Source organism: Delphinapterus leucas, chromosome 12 (assembly GCF_059928025.1).
Source record: "Delphinapterus leucas isolate spDelLeu-1000000601 "Yukka" chromosome 12, BTC_Dleu_Yukka2, whole genome shotgun sequence".
Lineage (NCBI taxonomy): Eukaryota > Metazoa > Chordata > Mammalia > Artiodactyla > Monodontidae > Delphinapterus > Delphinapterus leucas.
In genome coordinates, this window is record NC_143140.1 from 7377018 (window position 1) to 7398810 (window position 21793).

At 37.7% G+C, this 21793-nt stretch overlaps 1 pseudogene; it reads left to right on the forward strand.

Moving 5' to 3' along the window:
• Nucleotides 1-389: 389 nt before the first annotated feature.
• LOC111170400 (small ribosomal subunit protein eS7 pseudogene) lies at nucleotides 390-925 on the forward strand (annotated as a pseudogene).
• Nucleotides 926-21793: the final 20868 nt, after the last annotated feature.

Sequence of the window (21793 nt, forward strand, 5' to 3'; positions counted from 1 at the left end):
TGGCCCTTGTGACCAAGGACCCTCTACCCCCAGCTTTTGCTGCCCCTTCACCACAGATTGGTCTCCTGGGGATCCTGCCTGTCCTTAAAAGGAAGGAGGCAATGACCACCATTCTCCAGATAGCAAGGCTGAGGATTAACACAGAAAGGCAGATGGAGGATTGGCCCAGAGCACACTGATTGGAGGCCCAGCAACTCCACAGAGTTTTGAAGAATAAGAGGCACCCTTAGAAAAATCAAGGGCTTCTCTTCCTAAGCCTACTAGTGGCTGCGGCGGCAGCAAATGTTGGCCTCATTGGCAAGGTCCAGGCCATGTGCAGTGCCATCGTGGAGATCGTGAAGCCCAATGACGAGAAGCCTGACGAGTTTGAGTCGGGCTTCTCCCAGGCCCTCCTAGAGCTGGAGATGAACTGGGACCTCAAGGCCTAGCTGCGGGAGCTGAACATCACGGCCACCAAGAAAATTGAAGGTGGTGGTGGTCAGAAAGCTATCATAATCTTTGTTCCCTTTCCTCAACTGAAATCTTTCCAGAAAATCCAGGTCCGGCTAGTGCGTGAGTTGGAGAAGAAGTTCAGCGGGAAGCAAGTTGTCTTTATCACTCAGAGGAGAATTCTGCCTAAGCCAACTCGAAAAAGCCGTACAAAAAATAAGCAAAAGCGTCCCAGGAGCCGCACTCTGACAGCCATGCATGACGCCATCCTGGAGGACCTGGTTTTCCCAAGTGAGATTGTGGTCAAGAGAATCCGCGTGAAGCTGGATGGCAGCCGACTCATAAAGGTTCAATTGGATAAAGCACAGCAGAACAATGTGGAACACAAGGTTGAAACATTTTCTGGCATCTATAAGAAGCTCACGGGTAAGGATGTTAATTTTGAATTCCCAGAGTTTCAGTCATAAACAAAAATGACTAAATAAGATATTATTCACAATTTTTTAAAAAGCAAGGACTTATTCATTCATTCATTCATTCAACAAACATTTATTTGCCAAATATCAGCAGTCTAACACATACCAGTTATAGTTCTAAGCACTGGGGTAAAATGATGAGCAATCTTGATTTTGAGGAAGAAAGAAAAGTAACTGATTTCTGAACATTTACAGATAAGAAAAAATAATGCCAAAATAAATCTCTATTCATCTAGAAAGAGAAAAGACAGAGAGCTCAAAAGAAGCTGACATAAATAAGACCAAACATCTGTGATCACAGTAAATGACAAGTGGGTCAAAAATCAACAGTAATTACTTAGAGAACGAACATATGGTTACAAGGGGAGGAAGGATGGGAGGAAGGGATAGTTAGGGCATATGGGATCGACATGCACACAATGCTATATTTAAAATGGATAACCAACAAGGACCTACTGTAGAGCACAGGGAACTCTGCTCAATGTTATGTGGCAGCCTGGATGGGAGGGGAGTGTGGGGGAGAATGGATACATGTATATGTATGGCTGAATCGCTTTGCTGTGCACCTGATACTATCACAACATTGTTCATCAGCTATACTCCAATATAAAATTAAAAGTTTTAAAAAAACCAATTAACGTAAAAAAATCAACTGTTAATAATCAGCAAGCATAATTTTAAATTATAAAGAAATATTAATGATTATAAGGCATTAAACAGAACAAAACTCCATAATATATTGAGTTATTAATTAGTTCAAAATGAAGTATAACTTTCACTAAAACTTATATTACAAATAGTATAACATTTAAATAGATAAATAAATATTAGACTTATATGGTAATATAATTAAAACAAAGGTGAAATTTCGGATCAGTACAGGGAGGATGGATTATTTGATCAACAGTGAGACAACTGGTTAACCACTGGGAAAAAAATAAAAGTAAAGCCAATATAAACCCCAAATGCATTAATTAAATCATATAAATACCAAAACTTAGAAGGATTTTTTTATGTTTGAAGTATTGAACACCTTTCCAAATGTGACATCGAACTCAGAAGTCATAAAAGAAAAAAATGGATACCTTTGATGATATTTAGAAATACTGAGTAAGAAAACTGCAAACAAAGACAAATGACAAACTGGGGAAAACATTGTAATTTATAACATGATCAACTACTTCCCTTAATATATAACAAATAAGAAAAGATAAATAATCCAACAGAAAAATGTAAAAAGCCTAGAACAGAGATTCATAAAACAGCCCTTAGAAGTAGGAAATGACACCTACCTTCTTAAAAAGAGAAAATAAGTTAAAACTGCACTGAAAGGCTTCCCTGGTGGCGCAGTGGTTGAGAGTCCACCTGGCGGTGCAGGAGACGCGGGTTCGTGCCCCGGTCCGGGAAGATCCCACATGCCGCGGAGCGGCTGTGCCCGTGGGCCATGGCCGCTGAGCCTGCGCGTCCGGAGCCTATGCTCCGCAACGGGAGAGGCCACAACAGTGAGAGGCCCACGTACCAAAAAAAAAAAAAAAAAAAAACCTGCACTGAAATCCTATTTTTTAAAACCAATAAAATTGTCAAAGATCTAAACATTTGATACCTCACACTTCCTTAGTCTCCCTAGATGGGGAGCCTCTTGTTCCGTCTTGCTCTGCCCCCGCCCACTCCAGAGTACAAAGTGCATAACAGAACCTCAACAAGTAGTTCTTTAATTGACTCTCTAATGAAGAAAAGGAGCTCATGGAAGAGTTTGAAGATGATTGATGGAATTAATATTACTTGTTGGAATTCCAGAAATCCTAAAGGTGTTTGTCCGACTGGTCCCCCAGATCTAGTCTCTCTCTACTCTAACCTCTGCCCACTCTACCATGAGAATTACCTTTTAAAATCTCAGAGATCATTAAGTCTGTCATGCTAACAAATATTTGATATTGTTTAAATATAATGAGCATATGTGTATATAATTCAGTAGAAACTATTTTTGTTTTAATTTCATGCCTATAGGGTAAAATCCAAAGCAGGAGGTCATTTTACATTCTGATTCCAAATGTTTTCAGTCTCATCTCTTGTCATACCACTTGGACCCCTCTTGTCTTCCACCAGGTTCTCTCAATTCTAATCAATCCAGACTCTATTCTCCAGATTAATTATGCACTTCTACATCCCTAATCCTTTGGAATTTCCTCTGCTAGAAAGGTTCTTCCTTTGAGTCCCACCCATTGGACCACTTATCAAAACTCTCGTCTTCAAGGTCCAGTTCAGTTGTGGAAGCTTTCATCTCCATACACCTGGTTCAACACCCTGGTCAGAATTTATCACATCTCCCTCTGTGTTTCCATAGCCCTTTTTTTATAAAAAAGGGATTTCTCCTCTAGCTTTGAAATTTTCTGATTGCCTTTTTGTTCATTGTGGCTACTTTTCATTTATTCAACATTTATTGATTCATTCAAAAATATCTATTCAGTGCCTACTATATTCTAGGTGCTAGGTAATTAGAAAAAAATAAAATCCTCTAAGTCCTCCTGAAGCTTAGATTCAAGTCATGAGTTAAGTTTTGAGTTCCTTGAGTGTCACTATCGTTTTCCCCAGCACCAAACACCAGGCCCTTCCTGCATGGAGTAGGTATTCAAAAGCTACACCTGCCTGTTCTCCCTTTCCCATGAATAACTGTTTCTCTGCAGTTAATGAAAAGTTTTGTTGACTGAAACATGCCGATAGATTGTAGAGATTGTCTAACTATTATGAAGGAATCTAAATTATTCAATAGAAAATACTGCTGCCCTAAATCACTGGAAATAATGGTTTGTTTCATCATGAAATGGTGATGCCTGTGGAGTCTTTACTATTTACCAGGTATCATTGGAGGGCTTTCTGTATTCATCCATTTAACTGTATCAACAACTCTAAGAAGTATTGTTATCTCTTTTTTTTTGTAGATGTGGAATCTGAGAAAAATCACTTGCCCCAAATCACATAGCTGGTAAAAGACGGAGCTGGCATTTGAACTCAGGCAGCCTGGCTCCTAAGCCTGTGCTCTTATCCACTACATCTTAAGGGCATAGAAAATAAGATTCTTTTCCAAATTCAATAGGCTTAAATGACTCACAGATGATTATGAGTGCAAGAAGACTGTTAACACTAGTGGTTTTCACTTCTCTTAAGCTCTTTTATTTGTAAGAAATAGATATATATCCAATTTACCTGAAAGAATATAAGATGAGGCGGGATGGTAATATAAGTTCACACATACATGTGTGAATGAAAAATGTTGCTGCCATATCAGTAAACAAAGGATGTTGCAGCCATCACATTGCAGCCTCCCCAATGGTGAGCCCTGATGGAACTCAGGATGGAAACAGGATGCCCCACATCAAGCAGTCAGCTGCTGCAGCCACCCCCGACAGTGCACCCTGAGGAGACTCAGGATGAGAAAACACAGGATACTGGCCCCAGATAGCTGAGGTGCATGTCAAAGGAATGATTTCAATAAGCCCAGACTCTTGCATTTTCCCATTCACAGAAAAATGCTAAATTCATTAACTTGAGATGTCTGGTTTATCTTAAATTAACAGTAATCTTTTGATATTCCAACTACCTGTTTTTTGTTGCAAAATTCCTATATACCCTGGCTCTCCCCTTACCTTTTGGGAGCAGTCCCTCACAGTGATCTGAGAGGCTGCCTCCTGGGCTTGAAGTCCTCAGAAAATCCACCAAATAAAACATAACTCTCAACTTTTAGGTTGTGCATTTTTTTCAGTCAACACGCGGAAACCCTGGAAAGGCAGGAAGCATTTGGAATCAGACTCATAGGACCAGAAACTAGAAGGTCATTCTGATCCCTAAGCTTCCCTGTGGGCCTGAGAACAAGAACTTCATAAATGTTCTTTACTCTAGTGTTCCACTATTAACCTGTCTGCTCCTGTGTGTCACCTTCTCTTTCTGTTATCAACTAGTATTCTTTTCATTCTCCTCAGTTAAATTCCTGAGAAGAATCTGGTTGCATCAGCTCAAAATGATGTAGAGCTCTCCTTTTGTCCCTGGCCAGTCCGGGAGGACTCGCCTGCTGTGGATCTACCCCTGAGCCCAGTTCCCTCTCAGTCAACCAAGGGCAGGCCAGAAGGAGGGAGAGGACAGGGTCACTTCATTCAAAACACTTATGCTAAAGCAAGGCCTAGGCTCAGGTAGCTTCCCTAAAATAGTGCTTTGTGTGTGGCAGACACTCACTGCCGTGCTTGATATAAGAATCAAGAACATGTGGTGATTATCTCTAATATAAAGAGAGATGTATAGAATTATATGTTTAATAAAATACTATATGTAGAAGCTTTATAAATTCTCACCTGAATTATTGCAGTTGCCTGCCCACCATGTTCTCCCCACCCTAAACTCCACATTATTTATTCTCCACACAGAAGCCATGGTGATCCCTCTAAAGTGTATCAGATTATCTCAAAACCTGACATGGCCTCCTCACCTCTCTTCAAGTAAAGACAAGAGCCCAGATGATGGCCTAAAAATGACCATTGGGTAGTCAACATTCTCCTTCTCATTTCACTGCCTGCAGATCCCCCGCTTCATTCTGTCCAGCAAACTGTTTCTCACACATACCAAGCACACTCCCACCCCAGAGGCTTTGCCCTGGTTTATTCTGCCTGGGATGCAATAATATTCCAAGTAGCCCTCACTCTTCCTGTCTTTGTGTAAATCGCACCATTTCGGTAGGGCCTACCCTGGCCACTTTATGTAAAACTGCAATCATCCCCCACATCTCCAGCCTCCCATCTCCCTTTATCCTGTTCTATTTTTTCCCCGTAATACTTAATGGTTTCTGACACACTTTAATTTATTATATTTATTATTTGCCTTTTTCTGGTAGCATATAAGTTCCACAAGGTCAGAAATTTTATTTTCTTTGTTTACTAAAATATCTTCTTCACTAAAACAGTACCTAGCACTTTTGTTGAATATGCACCCAACAAAATGTTTGTTGAATGAATTAATGAAATTGCCACTAATTATGTAAGGTGTAATCCATCCTATTTTCTATACCTAAGAGCTTTGATACATTTCCATTATGATCTTGAGCTTTTCGGTGAGTGCTGAACTTTAAATCCATGTGGGTTGGGGATTTTATTTGACCCAAGAAAAATTCAGTACAGTTGGAGAAAGTGAAGTTCAACTTCTCTATCTATTCAACTTCTATTCTTCTAGAAGTACACTTTTCTATCTAATAGTAGCTAGCAAAGATAACTTGTTTGTTCATGTTTGGAAATCTTTCTAAAATAGTGTAGAATCTGCTGTCAGTGTGCCTACCAATAGCAGCATTTTCTATTTTGATGGAATGGAATATCTGCAAAATGTGAGGGCTGGCATGTCTCTACCACAAATAAAGTGCTAGCTTTTTTGATATCTACTGTGATCACTGAGGCTTTTTTGTTTAGGTTCAGGTTCACAGCTACAGATTTGGGTTGGGATTGCCAGAAGGCTGACTACTGAATAAGCAGTGTCACTATATTTAGAATGTAAATGGTAGTTTACAAAAATAGAATATCTGTTTTTGCTACCTTACTTGACTCTATGTTTTTAGGATTCGTTTGGGATTAAAAGAATTTGAGAGTATATGAATATTTTTGTTACAATCTAAGGGTTTCTATAAGTTTGGAAACTATAAATATTATAAATTTTTTCATGGCAAAATCTCATATTTATTTATGCCTCTAACCTTTGGGTAGTCTTCATGAAACTCCCTATTTGAGTTAGTTTGTAGATGCTGATTTCAGGTATAAGAATGCTATAAGGCATATTATTGATAATTAAATGATGGCACTTATCCCAACTCAAGGTAAGGAGTCCAAATAAGTTGCCTAGTAGAATTTAGATGTCATCCTACAAGAAACTGAAAGAGCCTAGTGAGTTCTGATCATTGAAAATTCTGGTCAGAAATAGTCCTCTGATTTATTAAAATATTACTTTGTATAACTGTATCTCATAATATTTCATCTCAGAATGAGGAACTTCTAAATTATGAAAAAAATAATAATTTCTCCTTCAAGGTATAAAGTACTTAGCAAACCTTCAGAATAAAAGACACTGTGCAAACATTGGACATTACGATCATTATGTTATTTCACAATGTTCTAAATATAATACTTTTTCGTCGTACTAAGAAGAAATACAGAACTTAGCATACTCACCAAGTACGAAGAGGAGAACTGTACATCTTTAATTCCTATACCAGGAATTAGCAATTCAAATTTGCTTGAAAAACTGAAAATTAGCTTATACCTAAATTTCAATGACTTCATCCTCATTTATTGAATGTTCTAGGGAGGATTAAGTATAGATCTTGCTCAGTTTACAATGGGGTTACATCCCAATAAGCCTATTGTAAATTTAAAATATCATAAGTCAAAAATACATTTAATATACCTCCTAGCAAATATCATAGCTTAGCCTAGCATAGCTTAAACATGCTCAGAACATTTACATTAACATTTAGTTGGGCATAATCATCTAACACAAAGCCTATTTTATAATAAGTTGTTAAATATCTCATGTAATTTATTGACTACTGTACTGAAAGTGAAAGACGGTTGTCTAGGTACAGAATGTCTGGGTACAGAATAAGTGTATCAGTTGTTTACCCTCTGATCACTTAGCTGACTGGGAGCTGTGGCTCGCTGCGCAGAATCATGAAAGATATTGTACTGAACATCACTAGCCTGGGGAAAGATCAAAATTCAAACTTTGAAGTACAGTTTCTACCAACTGCATATTGCTTTGTCACTATTGTAAAGCTGAAAAACCTTACTATGAAACATTGTAAATCGGGGACCATATGTATCTTTAAGCATGAGTCAAAGGAACAACTTTCTAGGGTATTTAAAACCAAATCTATGGAAAGTTGACAAATTTGGTCCAGTCACATGATGTATTGAACCTAGATTTTTATGTTTACTTCTACCCCAAACACCTATAAATTTTAAATAGTTAAACCCATAGGGACAGCAGAGAACAGAAGATGCAACATAAGAGAGAAGAGGGGAAATATCAAAAGAAAATAAAAAGAGAAAGAGAGAACTGAGACAAATATCTAGGATAATGGTGAATAAACATCCCAAAATGGCTGTTCAAAATTTCTAAGAAGCACCAATTCAAGTTGGATCAAGAAAACAAAAGGTGATATTACATGACAATTTTATTCAATTAGAGGAAGAAAAGAAAAGAAAAGAGAAGGTATCACCTGGGGGGATAGAAGTAAATATCTGTTGTGTGAACTATTCAGATCTTTTTTTCAGTTTATAGGTAAAATTTAGGGATTGACTGGTGATTGAATAATGGAAAAAAACAGAAACAAAACACTAACTCTAAACAATACCAACTCGGGAAATACAAGAAGTGTAAACATAGTATACTATATAGATTAACTGTAAATAATAGTTACATAATAATATAAACACAGATCATTAATTGAACTCAAAAAAGTAATAATAAACTTTTTTGGAGGTGTGAGAAATGGAGAAGTATTTATCTGAATACGTGTGTGTGTGTGTGTGTGTGTGTGTGTGTGTGTGAAAGAGAGAGAGAGACAGAGACAGAGACAGAGACAGAGACAGAGAGAGAGAGAGAGAGGAAGAGAGCAAAATCATCTTCCTTAGTAGAAAAGCAATAGGTTATGTCTAAAACTAAAAACCTTAAGAAGCATGTTACCTACAAATACTAAAGTAAATAACAAAAGAAACAGCTAAAAGAATTGAAAGTGGTTGTTTCAGTGGTTGTTTGATCGTCTCAATAATCAAAGTGAAAAAATATCAAGAGGGGCAGGGGTCTACCTTTTTATATAAATCTGTAATACCATTAGAAATGTATTTATTAATTAAGATAAATTTAAAATTGGGACTTCCCTGGTGGTGCAGTGGTTAAGCATCCGGCTGCCAATGCAGGGGGCACAGGTTCAAGCCCTGGTCCGGGAAGATCCCACATGCCTCAGAGCAACTAAGCCCGTGTGCTACGACTACTGAGCCCATGTGCTGCGACTACTGAAGCCTGCACATCTAGAGCCTGTGCTCTGCAACAAGAGAAGCCACCACAATAAGAAGCCCACACACTGCAATGAAGAGTAGTTCCCACTCACCGCAACTAGAGAAAAAGCCTGCACACAGCAAGGAGGACCCAATGCAGCCAAAAACAAGCAAACAAAAAATATGAATTTAAAATTAATTAAAGAGCTAAGTGAAAAAAGCAACATGCAGAGAATTACATATGCATAATTTTTATGCATCTATTGAGATGATCATATGATTTTCAATCTTTGATATGGTGTATTATATTGATTGATTTTCTTTTTGTTGTTTTTAATTTTTATTTTATATTGGTGTAGAGTTGATTTACAATGTTGTGCTAGTTTCAGGTGTACAGCAAAGTAGTTTAGTTATACATATACATATATCCATTCTTTTTCAGATTCTTTTCCCATATAGGTTATTACAGAACATTGAATATAGTTCCCTGTGCTATACAACAATATGAGTTGTTGTTGATTATCTATTTTATATACAGTAGTGTGTATATCTTAATCCCAAACTCCTAATTTATCCCTCCCCACACCCCAACTTTGGTAACCATAAGTTTGTCTTAGAGTCCATGAGTCTGTTTCTGTTTTGTAAATAAGTTCATTTGTGTCATCTTTTTAGTTTCCGCATATAAGCGATATCATACGATATTTCTCTTTCTCTGTCTGACTTACTTCATTTAGTATGATAATCTCTAGGTCCAACCATGTTGCTGCAAATGGCATTATTTCATTCTTTTTTATGACTGAGTAATATGCCATTGTATATATGTACCACGTCTTCTTTATCCATTCCTCTGTTGATGGACATTTAGGTTGCTTCCATGTCTTGGCTATTGTAAATAATGCTGCTATGAACATTGGGGTGCATGTATCTTTTTGAATTATGGTTTTCTCCAGATATATGCCCAGGAATGGGATTGCAGGATCATATGGTAACTCTATTTTTAGTTTTTTAAGGAACCTTCATACTGTCTCCCATAGTGGTTGTACCAATTTACATTCCCACCAACAGTGCAAGAAGGTTCCCTTTTCTCCACACCCTCTCCAGCACTTATTGTTTGTAGACTTTTTGATGATGGCCATTCTGACCAGGGTGAGGGGATACCCCATTGTAGTCTTGATTTGCATTTCTCTAATAATTAGTAATGTTGAGCATCTTTTCATGTGCATTTTGGCCATCTGTATGTCTTCTTTGGAGAAATGTTTATTTAGATCTTCTGCCCATTTTTTGATTGAGTTTTTTGGTTTTTTGATATTGAGTTACATGAGCTGTTTGTATATTTTGGAGATTAATCCCTTGTTGGTCGCTTCATTTGCAAATATTTCCTCCTATTCTGTGGGTTGTCTTTTCATTTTGTCTATGGTTTCCTTTACTGTGCAAAAGCTTTTAAATTTAATTAGGTCCCATTTGTTTATTTTTGTTTTTATTTCCATTACTCTAGGAGGTGGATCCAAAAAGATGCTGCTGCAATTTATGTCAAAGAGTGTTCTGCCTATGCTTTCTTCTAGGAGTTTTATAGTATCCAGTCTTACATTTAGGACTTTAATCCGTTTTGGGTGTATTTTTGTGTATGGTGTTAGAGAATGTTCTAATTTCATTCTTTTACATGTTGCTGTCCAGTTTACTAGCACGATTTATTGAAGAAACTGTCTTTTCTCCATTGTATATTCTTGTCTCCTTTGTTGTAGATTAATTGACCATAGGTGCATGGGTTTATTTCTCGGCTTTCTATCCTGTTCCTTTGATCTATATATTTCTGTTTTTATGCCTGTACCACACCAGAATAAACTCATTTGGTCATGATGTATGATGTTTTCAATATTGCTAAATTCAGTTTTCTAATACTTTGTTAAGGATTTTTGCATTACACCTATGTCCATGAGGGCTATTAGAGTTTAGTTTTCTTTAATGTCTTTATCAGAGTAAATGATTTGAGACATTCTCTCCTTTATTTTCTGGAAGAGCTCATGTAGAATTAGTATTATTTCATCCTTAAATCAAATAGTTGGTAGGATTCACCAGTGAAGCCATCTGGGCCTAGGGTCTCTTGTGTAGAACAGTTTTCCACTGCAAGTTCTATGGTTTTTAATAGTCATAGAACTATTCAGATCTTCTATTTCCTCTTGTGTGAACTTTGGTTGTTTGTAACTTCAAGAGAATTTGCCTAATTCATCTAACTTTTCAAATTTATTGGTACACAATTAGTCATGATATTCCTTTATTATTTTATAGTTCTGCAGGAACTATAGCAATGTCTCTTATTTCATTCCTAATGTTGGTAAGTAATCTTTTCTCTTTCTTGTTTTTGTTTGTTTTTCTTGTTAGTCTGGCTACAGATTTATCAGTTTTACTGACATTCTACTGATTTTTCTTTATTTTTTTCTCCTTTCTATTTCACTAATTCCCTCTCTTATTTTTCCTTCCTTATGTTTACTTTGGGCTTAATTTGTTCCTTTTATCTAGTTTCTTAACACTGAAGCTTGGATCTTTGACTTGAGACATTTTTTTCTTTTCTAATACAGACATCTACTGCTATAATTTTTCCATAAATTACAGTTTGGGTTATACCCACAAATCTTGAAGTGTTATGTTTTCATTTCGTTTCATTCAGTCCAAAATATTTTATAATCTTAAATGTCATATCTTCTTTGACCCATGTTTTATTTAGGGTATATTTTTTTAATTTTCAAACACATGTAGATTTTCCATATCTTTCTCTTATTGGTTTCTATTTTAATTTCATTGTGGCCAGAGAACATACTTTGTATTATTTTATTTCAATCCAGTTGAATTTAATGAGATTTGTGTTGTGGCTTAGAACAGTTTGTCTTGGTGAATATGAATGTTACATATGCACTAGAAAAGAATATATATTCTGTTGCTGTTGTATGAAAATTTCCCTAAATATTAGACTAAATAAGCAAAGTTGATTTTCTGTGTTTCTCAAGTCTTCTATATCCTTACTGATTTTCTGTTTATTTGTTCTACTAATTACTAAGAGAGGAGGGTTGAAATCTCCAACTAGAATTGCAGATTCATATATTTTCCTTTTAGTTCTATGAGTGTTTTGCCTCAGGTTTCTTGAAACTCTGTTTTTAGGTGCATATGCATTTAGGATTTTTAGGGCTTCTTAATGAATTGACCCCTTTATCATTATGTAACGCCTTTTTTTGTCCCTGGCAATATTCCTTATCATAACATCTACTCTATCTGAAATTAATATAATCACCCCAGCCTTTTTACTTTGTACTGTTAGTGTTTGCATAGTATATTGTTTTCTGTCCTTTTACTTTTAACCAATATGTCATTATATTTAATCTCTAAAACAACCCTATGAACTAGGTACTACTATCATCCTTTAATTTACATGTGAGAAAACTGAAATAGAGTACTTGACACTGCCCTGTACTTCCTCTTCACCCAGCCTGATTCCAGAGCTCTTAGTCTTCTCCTGATGCTACTTCTCAAATATGTCCAGATCATAATATTTTCAGTGCCAATTTTTTTCCATTTACATTCCAATATAAATAAAATATTCAAATAGTGTATTTTTCCCATTACCTCCATGGGATGTAGTAAGGCTATTAGCATTTTGCATGAGGAAAATTAAAATGTGGATTAAAGTATTTTTTATTTCCCTGAATTGATTCTGGGCCCAAAAGAAAAGAGTGGTAAGATTCTTTATCACTTGTCTGTGAATACCTGTATTGAACTCCACTTTTCTTTCTGTTGTCTGTCAACTTATTTCTGTTTAAGTTAACAATAATTTATCTTATTAACAGATACCAGGTTTAGGGTCAAAATCTATACTAAAAGTTTTTACATTTTATTTAAGAAAATAGGTGAGAGCAACCCCACTAATAGCACCTTCTGGATCTCAGTAATTACTATGTCTCAGAAGAGAGTAAGGCTTTGAGTAGTGCTTCCTGGAAATACCACACAGCGCCCCAAATTCAGTTGAACCCCCTCATCCTGCAGCAGCTCCTTGGAGCTTGGGCTCTAGTCCATCACCCCACATTGTCTCCACTCCCAAGAGACTGAAAACACCATGACAATCTGTCGGCTTTGGCACTAGCCAAAGAACAGGGGTTTAGAAACTGTTCTATAGAATCCCTTTCATCAAAGCAGAGAAGGGAAGAAATGGTTATTTTGCTACTAGGCCAGGCCTCCAGCTCTTTCTTGCTGGCTTCTCTGAATGAGTTGACAAGTTCTGTAGGCTTCACTCTGAACATAAATTTCCAACAGAAGAGTTTAGAGTCCCTTAACCTCTACCCAGACAATCATGCTGCTTCTCCAGTTAAATGTGGGGAAAACAACCTTAGTGTTTTTATTCAAGAGTCAAAATGCCTAACTCAATCAGACCTTGCTCAGACCTTGGCCCTCCCCTCACTATCACCTCCACCCACCAGAGACCACTGACACCATAAATGCTGGGAAGGTGGTGGCTTAGTCCACACTACACCAAATTCCTGGCTTGAATTCTTTTTTTATACTAAGTTTATTTCTTTGTCATCTTACAGATGCACTTTTTCTTTCTTTTTTTTAAATTTATTTATTAATTTTTGGCTGCGTTGGGTCTTCGTTGCTGTACGTGGGCTTTCTCTAGTTGCGGTGAGTTGGGGCTACTCTTTGTTGTGGTGCACAGGCTTCTCATTGTGGTGGCTTCTCTTCGGAGCACAGACTCTAGGTGAGCGGGCTTCAGTAGTTGTGGCACGTGGGCTCATTCGTTGTGGCTCATGGGCTCTAGAGTGCAGGCTCAGTAGCTGTGGAACACAGGCTTAGTTGCTCCGCAGCATGTGGGGCCTTCCTGGACCATGGCTCGAACCTGCGTCCCCTGCATTGGCAGGCAGTTTCTTAACCACTGTGCCACCAGGGAAGTCTCTACTTTTTCTTTCTAAATAGATATATGCTGGCAACTGAATAATCTAGATATTTTACTAATCCCAATCAGATGAACTAACACCTTTACATGCTGATCATGTGCCAGGCACTAGGTTGGGAACCTTTATTTATTTTGTGTCGTAAGTAGTAGAACCTCAAGCTAATATACTCACAATTCTTTCTATAGAGGCTGCCATTTAATTTTATGAAGTGACCATTTATAATAACACTGGAAACAAATGTCTGTGCCTACAATTTTCTAAATTTCTTCACTTTTATTTCTACAACTATGACAATGTTACTTTATTTCTATATACCTTCCTTCAGAAAAAAGTGTGAACAGTAATTCTCCTTAGTATTGTATCTTATAATATCTTAAGAAGAGCACTGAATTAGAAGCTTTGAAGATCTTTGTCCTAAGAGCCAGCTAAGTTTGGATGGAAGACTTTGTGAGAGTCATTCAAACATTCTTGGTCTCAGTTTTACCACCTAAGACATTAAAAAATAGACTAGGTGCTCAATAGGGACCTCTTTAATTCTAAGCATCTAAAAATCCTTCAGAGAAAGAATGTACTTTGGAAACAACTAACCAGGTATATGTTTTTTGAAGTGTTAATGATTGATAGGTTGTGACACTGAAATCAGTTAAACACGAATCAAGTATTTACAAATACCTCCCATGCAGTGTATTTTCCATTTTGGGAAGGTATTAGGCAATGGAACATTTCTCAGATATTTTTACTGGAAGAGACTAATTAGGCTGAGTTTTTTGTTTCTACTATGTAAAGTTCCCACTAAAGCAATAATGATATGTGAACTGCTCTGTTTATTCATAGACTAAAATATCACATTAAGAATTATTTAGCAAATTGCTCTCAGACTAAGAGGCTTGTGATTTGCCTAACAATACTTTTCTAAAAGTACTGAAAGACCAAATCTGTTGTTGTTGTTAATATAAACAATTATAATTCAAAATATCAATGATTTTCTCATTAAACATAGGCACTGTTCCTTGTCCTAAAATGTAAGTCAGCAGTCAGGCTTTACATTTTTAACTCAGCTACTAACTTTTGAGACAATAAAATGTCAAGCCATTTCAATTCTCTCAAAAGATGGAAAAAATGCCATTCAACCAATCACCCCAATCACTGTGGACAGGTAGAGACCATGTTAATTGTTCTCCAGGCATTAATATAGAAAGTTTTGAAAAACACCCACTATGTTTTCTAAGTTAACTTTCTAAACTTTCCTAAATTAATTTTCTAAAATAACAAAATAATGCCTAAATGTTTACTAAGTTTATTACAAATTTATTTTCATGCTTTTCTAAAGTTTTCAATTTTCCATTTAAATTTTCAACCTGTTCATTCTTTCAGCATGAAGTCCACATGTATATTACCTATTTTAAAAAAAATTTTTTTTTCCCTTTATTTGTCCTGAAGCAAACTTTCTGAGGCTTCAGTGATTACCTAATCATACCGGAATTTAGGATTTGATAACCAAGTCCACATTCCTCCCATCCACACCCTTCATTGTGCAAGAGACTTTGATCTTATCTCCTTCTGGGCCTTTTCCACATCAGAATCCTAGTCTTTCGAACCTCCTTCCAGATGAAAGTTTTCCATTCCTTAATTTTTATTACCCTTCTTTTACTGACCTTTATTTATTTATTTTTAGCTCATTTTCTTCCTTGAGTGTGTTGTCCAAAAACACATCATGGCTTTTAAGTAAAAGAAAACTATGCTTTCTTTCATCATTATAATGTTTCCTAATAATATCCAGTATTTCATTTATCGTGTATTAAAACAACACATTGAGTAATTAAATGAAAATTTCTACCCTTACATTCAAATTGACATCTTTTACCTTGAAATCATGTTTTCCGTTATTCATTACAGGATGTCAACCATGATGTTTGCCCAGGCTGAATATCACTTGACATTTTCTTGTTCATTTCTATTATTAGGAGAAGTTTTCTTAGTTCCTTTCCTTCCATTATTACTTAAGTGGAAAATGCGTTTCCCAGAACACACCAGCCTAAGAGAAAAAAATAATCACAATGGCAATCAGGCACCAGGATTTTTCTGGTTACACCCCAGCATGCTCTGGGGAAAACTGAGCCTCGAAAAAATTCAAGAATGTGTTCCTCTGAATATTTTATTGACTGCTGTCTTCTTTTTAAGAGCACTGAAGTGATACCTCCTGTTGCCCTTGATATCCAAAGCAGTAGCCAGGAAGACAGTGACCACGGCCCCATACCAGAGCGTGCCCGCAGCTGCAGCCCACTGAGGTCTGTACTGGACGCCTGGTGTTGGGCCCTAGGGGACTGTCTATCTTCTGTAGCTCCTGGCACCACTGTCATTGCCATCACAAACCCTAAAGACCTCTGCTCTTTTGATTTTCACTTGTTCTCCATTTATACTCCCTTATCTTGGGATTTAGTCCTGAATCCAATGAGCCTAAACTAGGGGAGACTTCATCCCCCAAACACTGGCTGACCATTCTCAAGCCCAACCTAGGCTATCAACACTGAACTCTCTCTTCCCACATGACAAGTTGTTTCCCATAGGTTCTTTGTTGCCACAGTGTGTTCTACATACACCTGATCTAATTTCATCCTATGATCACCCCCGGAAAAGGTAGTGCCACCAATTTTACAGATGAAAAAACAAGGCATCAAGAAATTAAATTAATTACCCTACATAACACAGCTGACAAGAGACAGAACCCAGAATTAAATCTGGTCTCCAGCCCCAAACCCTGAAGTATAACACATAGATTTTTCCACTTTCTAGTGATTTGTGTTTCAGATATGCTGCTTCCTAAACCTCATAATATACAGCCCTAATGTCAGGGAATCCTGGAAGCTGCGTGACACTTCTTCACAAGACGTGCCCGGACATGCTAGAATCCTAAAGCTAACATGATTCTGGCCCCTACTCCAGTTCTTATGTGTAAAAGTGTTAGCATGCAGTCAAGGGAGCTTGCACTCCACAGATGTGAAGACCTGGACATGGATACATGCTTTGCAAGTATTTGTGTAGACCCCGGACCCTGAGATTTTTCTCCTTTATGAAATTGGCTAGGAACATTTTCCAGGGTTGAAAAGGGCCTGGTGCTATCAGGCTTCTCTCTTCTCTTCTGCAAGCTTCAAAGTCCTCTCTCTCACTTCTAGGTCTTTTCTAAGAGTCACATATAAGCTTTCTCGGATTCTCTGAGGCAGAGCATGAACTCTCCTTACCCTGTAAATTTATCACCTTCTACATACTTCTCTCAGCCTCCACATCACATTGCTTCAGAATATCTGTAGGTCTGTCTTGCTCAGTAGGCTCTGAGGTAGTTGAGAACAAGGACTGTGTCTTACTCAGGGTGTAGCCCTAATGTCCAGAAGTAACAGGAACTCCTGGAAAACTCCATAACTAATACTCTCTCTTTACAGATATATAAACTAGATTTTGTTTTATGTTTTCTAAACTTTATTCCCTAAGCAATTTATTTCACTCTTCTCACCTACATGTCTCTGACAGCAGAAAGATGTGTCCAGAAGGTCAAGAGGCCTAACTCTACACAATGTACTTGCCGTGAATTCAAATTCTGACATCTTGATTATCATTTGTTTCCATCTTGCTGCAGGCTACTCCATAATCCAATGTGCCCATGATTGTAACAGATGAGATCATCTGGAATGAAATACAGATAAATATATTTCTTTTCTATTTTCTTAAATATGAATTTATTTTCAGGTGCAACTTAGGAGAAAATATGATCAGCCGATCAAACTGTTGTTTCATGGATGTTGTTTCACAAATAAGAATTATAAAAGGAGGACTTGAATAGCTAGATCCTTGGAAAACATTCCTTTTTCTTTTGATAAGAGAGATATCATGGTAGTAGAAGCACAGACTCTAAAGCCAGACCCCTGAGTTTAAATCATGGCTTCCCCACTACCAGTTGTGTGATATTGACAAATTTCCTACCATCTTTGTGCCTCTTTTTTCCACCTTCCAGATGGAGGTAATATTTGTACTTACCTCATAGAGTTGTTGTGAGGATTAAATGAGTCAATACATGTTAAGCATTTAGAACAGTGCTTGACACATATTGATACTATTATGTTTTAAATGTTTCACATTATGTATGGTAGAGTAAAACTGAGGCTCCACTAAGATACGACAAGGATCTGTCACCTCACCTTGTTCCATCTCTCTCACCTTTACATGTCACAACATCTAGAAACGCTCATACTTCTTTTTGAGAAGCAAGTTGTGATAGATTCTTGTAAATACTTATGATGTTCAAAAGCTCCTCTTTACTATAACATGAAAGTAGTACTTTATTAGTTTTCTCATAAGGATTTACAATCCTGTAAGGGCTTACACGTGCCCTATGACTGCCGACTCTGTAGGAACTCTGGCTTATTTACTAGGCATGACGTTATCGGGAGGCCATGTTACCGAGGGAAAGCAGGTCATACTTGTGTGTACCCGACCAAACTAGGCTTTGTTGTAGAGCCTTTAACTATGTCCCTAGTGCAACTTGGATAATAACATATGAGTTGAAAATCCAACCTTTATATAGTGGCTTGTAGTTTAGCAAAGTGTTTTGAATGTATTGTCTCATTCAATACAGTCTGAGAAAAATTAGCAAATCCATTTTGCAGATGTGATGAAACTTTGTTTCAGAAAAAGTGTGTAACTGACCAAAAGCACAAGGCCAAAACTGGGCAGTATCAAATAGCCAACCAGAATGTGGCTTAATAGTTATCTTCAGGGATAAACATTGAAATAGTAATAAAATGACTATTTGGATTTCCTTCAAAATAATCCAACTGGGGAAGGGAGTATAGGTGAAAAGAAATTGGCCAGGAGTTGACAAATGTTGGAGTCGGATGACAGGTATTTGGGGCTCATTATCCTATTCCATCTACTTTTGTTCCTTTTTATAATTTTTCCATAATTTGAAAAACATTGTTTAAGTTAAAAAATGTGGGGCTTCCCTGGTGGCGCAGTGGTTGAGAGTCCGCCTGCCGATGCAGGGGACACGGGTTCGTGCCCCGGTCCCGGAAGATCCCACGTGCCACGGAGCGACTAGGCCCGTGAGCCATGGCCGCTGAGCCTGCGCGTCCGGAGCCTGTGCCCCGCAATGGGAGAGGCCACGACAGTGAGAGGCCCGCGTACTGAAAAAGAAAAAAAAAAAAAGGAAAGAATGTGTTTCTGATTTTCCAAAATATCAGTATAACTCCTGGCTGTGTTCTTGATCTGCCAGCTGCCATTGGGTGAGTCTGTGCCCAGTTTCCTCATCTGTAAAATGATGATAATAGCAGTGCTCCCCTCATAGGGAAGCTGTGAGAATTAGATGAGCTGCAGGCCGCTCTTCATACACTGTTATTCTGATTCCTCGTTGTTTGCTTTTTTTCATAACAAGCTAACATTCACTTTGAACAAAATATTAATAAACTCATTCCTTCTTTCAATAAACAAACACCTAAATGATGTACAAGGAATGTTCTCAACACTGGGGATACAGAGGTGAATAGAATAAGCAGGTTACTTGCCTTCCTTAGCTTGAATTCTAGTAGGAAGAAAAAAGAAAAAAAGACATATGCATAGAATGTGTTAAATGCTAATGGAGAAAATATAGCAGGATAAGGGGGTTAAAGGGTGATGGGAAGGAGACAGCTATTTGAGCTGGGATGCTCAGGAGATGGGTGGTATTGTGTCAGACTCTGCTCTCACCAGCTCAGGAGAACCAATTAAGTTTCAGAAATTTTGTAGCCCAGTTGTAAAATGCAATCATCACTAAAAATTAAATTATATCAATTTAAAATTAAATAAATTTTGTAAAAACAAAGGTAATAAATATTTAAAACTCATCACTTCCTAACTGCTTTCCTGCATTTCACTGTCATTCTTGCCATGGGTTGTCCGTGTCTGCGTCTGTGTCTGTGTGGGAGAATTGCTGTGTGACAGTGCCCACTGCTGCCCATCTGTTCCCAACTCCACCTACACTGACCCCATTATAGAAGCTTGAAATTGCCCAGCGTGGAAGTAGTTACACTGGGAAATGTGGCGAATGCAACAAATCAGGGCTTGTTTTATTGTTTGGTGATGGTCACCCTAAACTTCAGCAAGTGATGAATAAAATTGTCAACAATACAGATGAAACTTAAAATTGTGTTATAATATAAATATCGTACATTTTTCTTCAGAGAGCCAGTTCTTAAGCATTTACCAGCACATCCCAGGTAAACCTCTCTATTACAGTGACAAGGAGACTTGGAGATGAGGGTGAGCCTTGCAGATGTCCTGGGGAAGAGTGTTCCCGGCAGAGGAAACAGCAAGTTCAGGCCAGTGTGGCTATAAGCAAGGGAGCCAAGGAGAAATGCTTGAGATCAGAGCAGTAAAAAAACCAGCACTCGTGGCACCTTATGGATTGTTATAAAGACTACCTTTTAATCTGGGAGAGACAGAAAAACCCTAGAGAGTTCTGAGCAGAGACGTAACCTGATCTGACTTACATTTTAATAGGCTGCTGTAGCTGCCGTGGAGAGTAAACCGCCAGAGGGAAACACAGAGGCAGAAAGATCAAGTAGGATGCGATAGTCCAAGGAAGAGGTGATGTTGGCTTTCACCTTGGTGGTAGGGAGATGTTTAAAATGGTCACCTTTTAGAATGAAACTGGATCATTTGTACAGACATGGATGGACCTAGAGACTGTCATACAGAGTGCAGTAAGTCAGAAAGAGAGAAACAAATGTCATGTATTAATGCATATATGTGGAACCTAGAAAAATGGTACAGATGAGCTGGTTTGCAGGGCAGAAATAGAGACACAGATGTAGAGAACAAATGTATGGACACCAAGGGGAGAAAGTGTTGGGGGGGGAGGTGGTGGTGGTGTGATGAATTGGGAGATTGGGATTGACATCTATACACTAATATGTATAACTAATAAGAACCTGCTGTATAAAAAAATAAATAAAATAAAATTCAAAAAATAATAATAAAATGGTCACCTTTTAGATTTATTTTAATGGGAGAGTCAACAGGACTTGCTGAAAGATTGGAAATTGGAGATGAGAGAAAAGAAAGTCCAGAACGACTTACGGTTTGGGCCTAGGCAACTGGAGGGTGAGTTGGTGTTCACCAGGATGGAGAAGAAAAGGATGGTGTTTATCAAGACTATAGGAAGGGGAGGGAAGAAGTGGGAGTTTGGCTTGGCTTTAGACACATTAAATGGATGCCTGTTAGACATCCAGATGAAGATATTACATAGGCAGTTGGATATTTCTGTGAGGAGTTCAGGGGAAAAGTTTAGGCTAAATGCATATTTAGCTGGTGTTTAAAGCCATGAGGCTGATTGAGATCATGCAGGGAGACAGTTTAAAAAGGTAAGAGGTTAAGTATTAAGGTCTGGATGTTGAGCCATGTGGTGCTCCAACATCAAAGGGTCTAAGAAATGAAAAGGAACCAGCACAGAAGGCTGAGAAGGTGAGCCTGTAAAACCGTTGTTATTTATTTCTTTGTACCCTGGTTCTTTCCTACAAAGCCTTTGAGACAGCAAACAATGAAAGCAAATAATAAGCTAATAAAATAGAAATAGAAGAAAGTCTGTGTCAACAGAAACACTAAAAATATGTGAACTGTGAGAAACAACAGTATAGTTACTGTGAACTTCACGTTTGGCTCTGAGTTTCCTAGAACTTGAAACAAAAAGGAAACACAATCAGTGTATTAGTTTGCTAGGGCTGCCATAAGAAAATACCACAAACTGAGTGGCTTAAATAACAGAAATGTATTTTCTCATAGTTCTAGAGGCTTGGAAGTCCAAGATGAAAGTGTCAGCAGGTTTGGTTTCTCCTGAGGCCTCTCCTCTTGGCTTGCAGACGGCCACCTTCTCCCTGTGTCTTCACATGGCCTTTCCTCTGTG